The sequence below is a fragment of the Rhopalosiphum maidis genome, chromosome 2 (assembly GCF_003676215.2).
Source record: "Rhopalosiphum maidis isolate BTI-1 chromosome 2, ASM367621v3, whole genome shotgun sequence".
In the NCBI taxonomy this organism is placed as follows: domain Eukaryota; kingdom Metazoa; phylum Arthropoda; class Insecta; order Hemiptera; family Aphididae; genus Rhopalosiphum; species Rhopalosiphum maidis.
Window position 1 is genome coordinate 49,356,642 of NC_040878.1, and position 8,743 is coordinate 49,365,384.

The window sequence follows — 8,743 nt, forward strand, 5'->3', positions numbered from 1 at the left end:
TATGTAAAATTTCAGTCAGGCTCTTCTAATTATAATAATATGCGATATAGTTGCAAGTTATAATATATATATATGATTTTTTGTATTTATAAATAAGTAATGAAACTACGTATAGAAATTAATAATTGTCGGATAGGTAAATATTATTTTTTGATTTCTGATTGAGGTGGGCATGTTTGGAGAAATAAAGGTATAATAATATAAAGCTTAGATAATATCTAATATATATTATATCCAGATGCGAGAATATATTTATAGTATGTATTATATACGTATACATTTTATATATTTTATACCCCCACATGTTGAATCCTTGTAAATACGCCAATTATAAGTAACTACGGCCATTTTTGTCAATGTTTTTTTGCTTCTAATATTTCAAACACAACATTGAAATTAAAAAAAAAAAAAAAACTGTTTCTGTAACTACTGTAACTGTCAATTGACAAGTCCGAATGGCTGAAATATGTACGCAAGTAAGTTTTATAGTATCGAGGGGATAAACCATATAAACGGAGGGGCTGGGTATATTGTATGTATAACGTTGAGTTAATTGCATTGTTTATTTATACGCATATAGACACACATTATTGTTTTTAAAAACTTCGTATTTTATATGAGGTACAGGGTACGTCATGTAAAATACAATTTTTTTTTTATCCATTTGATGCACAATTTGTCCAAATACATTTTTAAATAGTGTAAAATGCTTATTATATCACTTCGTTTATAAAATGTTGACTTTTTTTTACTAACTATTTTACTTATTTGTTGAAACTATATGCTTAAACCGAACAGAGTTAAATACACTATACACACCATCACCGCAATCTACCATATTATATTAATTTTATATAGTATTCTATAATATTCAACCTATAAGATAAATTTATGACTAAGTTTTCATTTTTAATAAAATCTATTGCATATTTTTAAAATGAATAGTTTTAAATAAAATAAATTCAACATCTTTCCACCATTACCCAATTTTTTTTTTTTGCGTACCTCTCGAGATCATCTCGTGTAACACAAGTTGGGTAATGGCGGAACAATTTTGTATTTTTGGTTTTATTTAAAACGATTCGTTTCGAAAATATGCAATACATTTTATTATAAATGAACACTTAACCATCAACTTATCTTATAAATTGTATATTATAGAAAACTTTATGTAAAAATATAATATAGTTGATTGCGGCGATGGTGTGTATTGAACTTTGTTCGGTTATTCAACCGCGAATATTTCAAACTGTTATATGTATAAAAATAACTTAATCATTGACAAAAGTTTGGCCTCCGAAAACTTATAGAATTACTAGATTGGCTACTCTAAAAATATTAATTGGGGGTCCTTGAAATAAATTAGCGAGTAGGTTACCTAGCTATAGTTGTACTAAATAAAATTCGTGTACATTTTATAATATTGAATTATTGCCGTTATGGTAATAATAATGATAATAATAAATAAATAATAATAATGAAATAATATATAATATATTATAATTAAATGGCTAAATTTAAATTAACAATATTGTATTTTTAAGTTTTTTCAAAAAAAATATCTTTTTTTTTATTAAATCAAATCAAATAAATACAGTTCACAAATATTTACTATAATTAATGACATATTTATTTTTGATTACCTTCCTAACTTTATTGATAGTATTGAAAATAAGGAGTTAGACTATGTAATAATGCTTATACATATTGTAATAACATGAATTTTAAAAACATGTTTAATGTTTTATAAGTACAATTAATTGATCTACAGAATTTAGATTACGTTTTATAACTTGTGATAATTAATCGCATATAAATATACTATAGAAGGTTTATATAAACGGGTAATGGCATTAATTAACGTATAATATATCTTAACTTATTCTATGAGTATATTCAGTGTTGACCCGATTTTTAAATATTTCTTTCTTTTTTTTATTTTTATTTTTTTTTTTTTGGGGGGGGGGGGTAATTTTTTTCTTACATTTAACCATTTTATATAGAATTATAAGATTTAAGATTTTAGACTACGATGAACCACACTTTTTTTACCAAAAGAAAAGTTTGTATAATTAATTTTAAAATAATATGCTTTCGCTAATTTTTTTTGATTCACATAAACTTATATTTATATCAGTTTTCCATAATTTACATCGCCCTCACATAATTGTATATATATTTTTTTTATAAACGTATGTAATTATTGGTAAGATATTAAAATATTTGTAATCTTGTGAGTTGTAACTCAGATCTTTCAAACTACGTTTATTTTTAATAATTTTATTCTGCTGAAGTTGCAGAAGTTGTATATTATATCATAGCATTTCTTAAAATACAACAACAAAAAAGACACGGGGCCTCGGCAAGCATGGAAAATTCGAAACATCCGCGGAGAGTCCATTATTGTCGTAATAGCAATAGATTAATCAATAAGCAAAAGCTTACACGACACTGCCGAAATAGTCGAACGCGCGTATCACATTATATTTAGAATATAACAATTTACAGACATTGTATAATAATATCTAACACGTATTATGATGATCTAAACGAGCTGAGTATTATCGTTTGGAAAATGATGATTTTTTTTTCACGCGATTAACATTTTGTTATTATAATATTTTAATATGCGCGACAGACGGCTGCAAGAGTGCAGAGGCAATAACAATATTGGCCCCGACTGACGATCGTGCGAACCGTTGTCGGGAAATTTCCACGCGTCCTCTGGGGATAGCGCCACCGCGCGCCGAGCCGCTGTCTTTATCACTGCATTGTCGCACCATCTACATGACCATTAAACTTTTGCACACGAAGTATGCGATGTTGGCCAAGTGTGAATTTTTTTTTATAAGTTTCACACGAATATTTATTATGGGTGTTTATGCGCATGGTGTAAAAGTTCGTGGGCGGGGGTCGGTGATGATCGGTGCAGATATTTTTCGGCCGAAGAAATATGAATCTATGAGCGTCAAACCCTTATTATTTTCTTTTAAAAAAAAAATTTAAGTCTATTGCACTTCTGTCCTCATTTTGACTTTTAAGTAACAAGTGCAGAAGATACAAATCTACAAGTTAATAATTTAATAAAAAAAAACCTATATAATTTCAGTTACCTAAACAACAGTTCGTAACGCCATTCACAACGTTATCATTTATATCACGTAATGATTAGTTTAATTATGTTCCTACTTATTTCAAGCAAAAGTTAATAATTTTGACTGTAAACTATAATGCATGGTTAATGTCTTTGTTAATTTTTTCAAGTTCAAAGTTAGGCGCATGTTCTAAACTTTAAAGAATTTTATAATAAACCAATTTTAAAATTTTAGAAGAAGATAAACATACTAAATAAATACTTTTTTCCGTACATCTTTTCGTCGTGATTCATTTAAATACAATTGAAAACTATGATCAAAATGAATAATGCATTAACTGTAAAATGTTGTAATGCGTATGTATTGATCTTTTATATTTTGTTACACCATTTGTGCAATATTATATAAGTAGATAAATTAAAAAAATATATAATACAATTACATAGGTACTTGTACTTATTAAAAAAAAAAACTTACACACACATTAAAATACATTATAAATAATAATAATATTTATTTAATTATATGAGGTAATATACTTTTGTCGATCTCAAACATAAAAATGTTTCAAACGTGCCATATTATTATATACATAATATACTCCTTGACCATTGTATAATAAATAATTATTGAGTTAATTATAAGGAAAATAGATTTAAACAATGCAGTTAAGAGATGAATTCCGAACATTGGAAGTGGAAAATTGTGCACCCTCCAAGGTTTTTAGGATCCCGATTTTGATACAATAAATATGTGATATAATAAAAAATGTTGGATGTCTACCATAATTTTAATTATGGCAGTCGATCACCGCTGCAGTATTGATAATTGTGTGTGGCCGCCCCCACAAGTACACGATATACTTAATAATTTTACCATTTTAGACTATCAACATTTTCTTTTTTGAAGCAATATGTTTTCACATAAACACAACATTAAAAAAACATCAAATATTTTATCTTCAAAAAAAAAACAACACATTTTTACCACATCGTTTTTGCCTGCACAATGACTCTCTAGATTAACACACTCCATAACGATCGCTGTAAAGGCGTGAAAAATTCCTATACTCGTACTTGATCAAACGGACGGACGGACGGGTGATGGTGGGCGCGTCGGTGTAGGTAGTACTCGCCCGTCTGTGGCTGTATCAAAATTTTTCGACATCAAGTGTCTCTCCGCCGTTGTCTCCGTCAGCGACAACAACAACAACAACAATAACAATAACAACGACGACGACAATGACAACAAAAGCTGCGGTAGCAGCCACTGCAGTGTATACGCGTGAGTATATAGATTATATGAGAAACGCACAAAGGTCGCGGTGGCAGTGGCGACAGTGGTGGCGCGTGTTTTTATTGCTGGGAGCACTTGACTAACCACTTTCCCACAGTGTAAACAAAACCCGCCACCGAACAACAGAATATAATAACACGCACACACACACACACACTTATATTATACATAGAAATATAGGTGTGCCTGCAGTGTGGTGATGTGCGTAGTGTGCGCGCTGTTCGGGCCGTCGTCCTCCCTCGGGACGTTCCTCGGCAGCGGCGGTAGTTCCGAATTCTGCGCCAGATGCTGCGCGCGTATATATACACGTGTACACGATGAGACGCGTCCGCCACTACTGCCACGGGGTGATTGTAAAATAAAAATAATAATAATAAGTAATAAAACACACACACACACACACACACACACACACATACACACATATTTACGATACACAAGACGGGATATTACTGTGACGCGTGTGAAATCGACTCGTCGATATTATTATGTTATAATATATAATATTAAGTATATTGATACTCACCCTATACAGCGCGCAGTCTTTAAACGGTTGCCCGACGATACAATAATGTGTACTACGTGTTAAATCACTGCTGCCCGCCGTTCATTAATAATTATATTATAATAATATTATCATACACCCTTTCGGCCTGCCGCGTTATTGTTTTCGCGCTAAAAAAATTGGTTTTGCAGCCGCGGACTACGCGTAACAAAAAAGTGACGGCCCTATATGCATATTCGCAAACTGGAAAGCCTACCAGACTTTCGGCACAGAATAGATTAGATCTAATCTATTCTGTGCTTCCGGCATTTATACGCGTGATATCGTGTAAATTACGAAAACTACATTTGTGGTAATAAAAATTATAAGCGCTAAACATATATATGCAGTAGAAACTCGAATATCCGAACTAATTGGGACCACACCTAGTTCGGATATTGGAAATTAAAATTTTTTTTTTTAAACATAGTTAAAATTGTATATTATGTATATACATACATATTTATTATTATTATTAATATTTTATTAGAATTACATACATTACATACATAAAAATATATAATATAATGTTTATTAATTTTTTTTTAAATTTACCCGGTGACGAACCCGAAACCCAAAACCCGCTAAAAATGTTAACTGGTTTCAAACCCAAAACCAGTAGCCCGAAATATCTAAACCCCTTTTGACTCCCTGCGTTCGGATACGCTAATAATTGGAGTTGGGATAATAGAGGGTTCGTATAACGGAGATTTGGATAATCGAGGTTCTACTGTATCTATATAATATACTCGTATAACGATAAAATAAAGTCAGTTTATTTTCCAAAGACTGAAGAGGACGTTAAGAAGAGGTTTTTAAATGCGCCAATAAAATATTTTAATGATCTACATAATATGTATTAAATAATTTTTCCTATACCTATGGATTAACGCCGAGTTACGCTGCAGTGCACATTTGCACCCGATAAATTTAACGGCTCGTTAAAATATAATGGAGCCTATCGTGGACCCACAAATATGCCACAAATAGCTACCTAGCTATAACGACTATACAACCTATCTGATGTTTAATGGACGACTGTTGAATATTCAAGGATCTGTTAAACTTTAATGGTGGTTTTGTGCGGGACGACGACGACGACGTAACTATATGTGAGAATTATATTATAGCTGCCACGCTAAACCTATACCCATCGGCTACAGCGAAGTAACAAGCAAAAAATCGAGTTGGTTTAGGAGTTATTTTTTTTCATTACTCACTATACTCGTAATTGTATCATGTTTGTTGAATCGCGGGTCGCAATACGCCGTACCTTTTATGTCTGTATTACTTTTGAAACTCGCAATAGGTACCTACAACCTTCATCCCTCCTTCACGTGTATAATTCATGAGCACTTCATCAAGACTTCTCATGCTATACATGCAATAGCGTGCTAGAATTATATTATACGTTTTTTTAATTTTTAATTGACGATATTCGTGTGGAGAAAAACTGGTAGCGTGAGGGGTGGATATAAAAGCTCTCAGTTATTAGTTATATAGACACTTGTATGTGGGCTTCTATATTTTTTTTTTTTTGCTTATACTCGTACGCAACAGAGTGGCTCCGGTCTTGTAGGCATTCAGTCCAGTTATGTGTATGTATAATATGTTTGTATTATAAATTACAATTTTACGTATAAACAAAGTAAATTATTAATTTATTCCTTTTTAAATAAATAAGTTAAACTATCAAACATTATTTTACAATCGCCTGTGTTGCAAAGAATAATCTGATAAATTATCATCTTTTGGATACAACCAAAGACACAGTGTAAAATGTAGCAGAGCATCACGTCTATAAACGGCGGTGTTAATAACGACATCACTGAATAGGTGACGTTTAAAGTGGGGGTATGGAGATCCAAGCGTCACAGGATTGTTTTAGATACCATGTTAACATTAAAACTTACACATATCAAATAACCAGAATGTATAGCTAAAAGAAATTCTCAACTTGTATAATATATTAGTAAGACGGTGTTTATAATTTTAAACACCCTATCAATTTATGTAATCAATGGAAACATTTACGGAACACAGAATAGTATCATCTATTTATTATACGCGATAAAATTTCAATATAAAAAAATTATTTTTTTTCTTTATGCATTTATGCATTTTTAGTCATCATACTAACTGGCAACTCACGTGTCATAAAGAATCCTAGTTAATCGTCAATTTTATAATAATTTGTCAGTCTTCTTTAACCGCGCAGAAAAAATCCTACAGGTCTACAACAACTGGGAAAACAAAAATACCTATGATTGTTCAAAGCAGTTTCGGAACGAATACACGATAATGATGATGATGAATCTACTGTAATAACATATAAACGGATATTAAAGGCCCGAAGACCGTAAACAACGTTTAATGTGATGATGGGATTGCGTTCCTCGGGGATGGGCAGAGAAGACGAACGGCAAGTGGCCGGTCGGCAGTTTACCGTATATAAATTGTCTATTTCGTTATAATTCCCGGTACAAGGGGCGTATATTATATAATATTATTACACAACATTATATTTGATACGCCCACAATAAGCTCGGAATCCGCTTATCCGTTTATTATTGCTATTAGTTACTATTATAGTTTACTACACGTCTATGTACGCCAAAATCGACGATAAAACCAGGATTTCGCTTCCGAATTATTTATCTGGGTTTCGGATGCTGAACGGGGGTTTCAGATGCCGGAATAAAAAGTTTTAAACAAACGTTTGCTTATTGTTAATAGTAACACTATTTTTTTTCAGATTGATATATGTGTTAATACCAGTGTTTAAAACATAAGAAAATTAAAAAAAATATAATTTTAAATATAGACAAAAATCTTTTTTGAGATTTCAAGTGCATTTCCTAAGGGTTTTTAACGCATTAAATTCATAATATTACTTATAATAGTATTAATATATACTGCTATGTAGTATATACTATTAAATCAAAAACAAACAAGTTGTATCGTTAAAAAAGTAAAAAAAAAATTTTGACAACAATTATAACGATAATAAATGATAAAAATATATAAATTCATTTTTTGACTATTTGAAATTATCTATTAAAAACAATGACTGATGTTCGGCAAAAAAGATCACTCAAAATATTATAATAATTACCATATATTATTAATTATAATATATACTATTGTACTATCGTATACTAAAAGAGGAAGGGTACTGTAAAAATTGTTATATATATATAAAAACGCTGTCAGGCCGACAGTTGCTTGAGCAGCAGGTAGTACGTAGTGCATATAGAGTTGTTGTGTACACGCAGAAACGGCAGCTTTAAAGTTTTAATTAACGCTTCGGGTGGCATACTGCTGAAACAAAGTTGAGAAAACCGGCGGGCACCGGCTGCGTAATAATTTATGGACGGCAAAGATTGAACGATATATCCGGCCGTGTAGCGCTCGTTTTGTGCGATATTACAATTTTATATATATAATATTATGCATATACAATATTATTATATAGGTGAACGGTGTACAGTCGTGGCGCGCGAACGCGTTAAAACACTACAAAACAAACTGAGAAATGAATTAAAACCGCCACCGCCGCGCCGGAACGAAAGCACTTCCGCCCTTTGGCCTTCGCAATGTTGTTATATTATTATTATTATTATTATTATCATCATTACTATACATATATCTTTGTGACTTCTCTTGATTCATCTTCTTCTTCTTCTTCTTCTTCTTCTTTCGCTTAACCTCACCGCAAACAGTTTCCCTTGGCCGTATTTTATAATAGTACTTACTGCAGGTATTACATTAGACAAGGTGAGATTTTAAATTTGTATCGTATACGCAA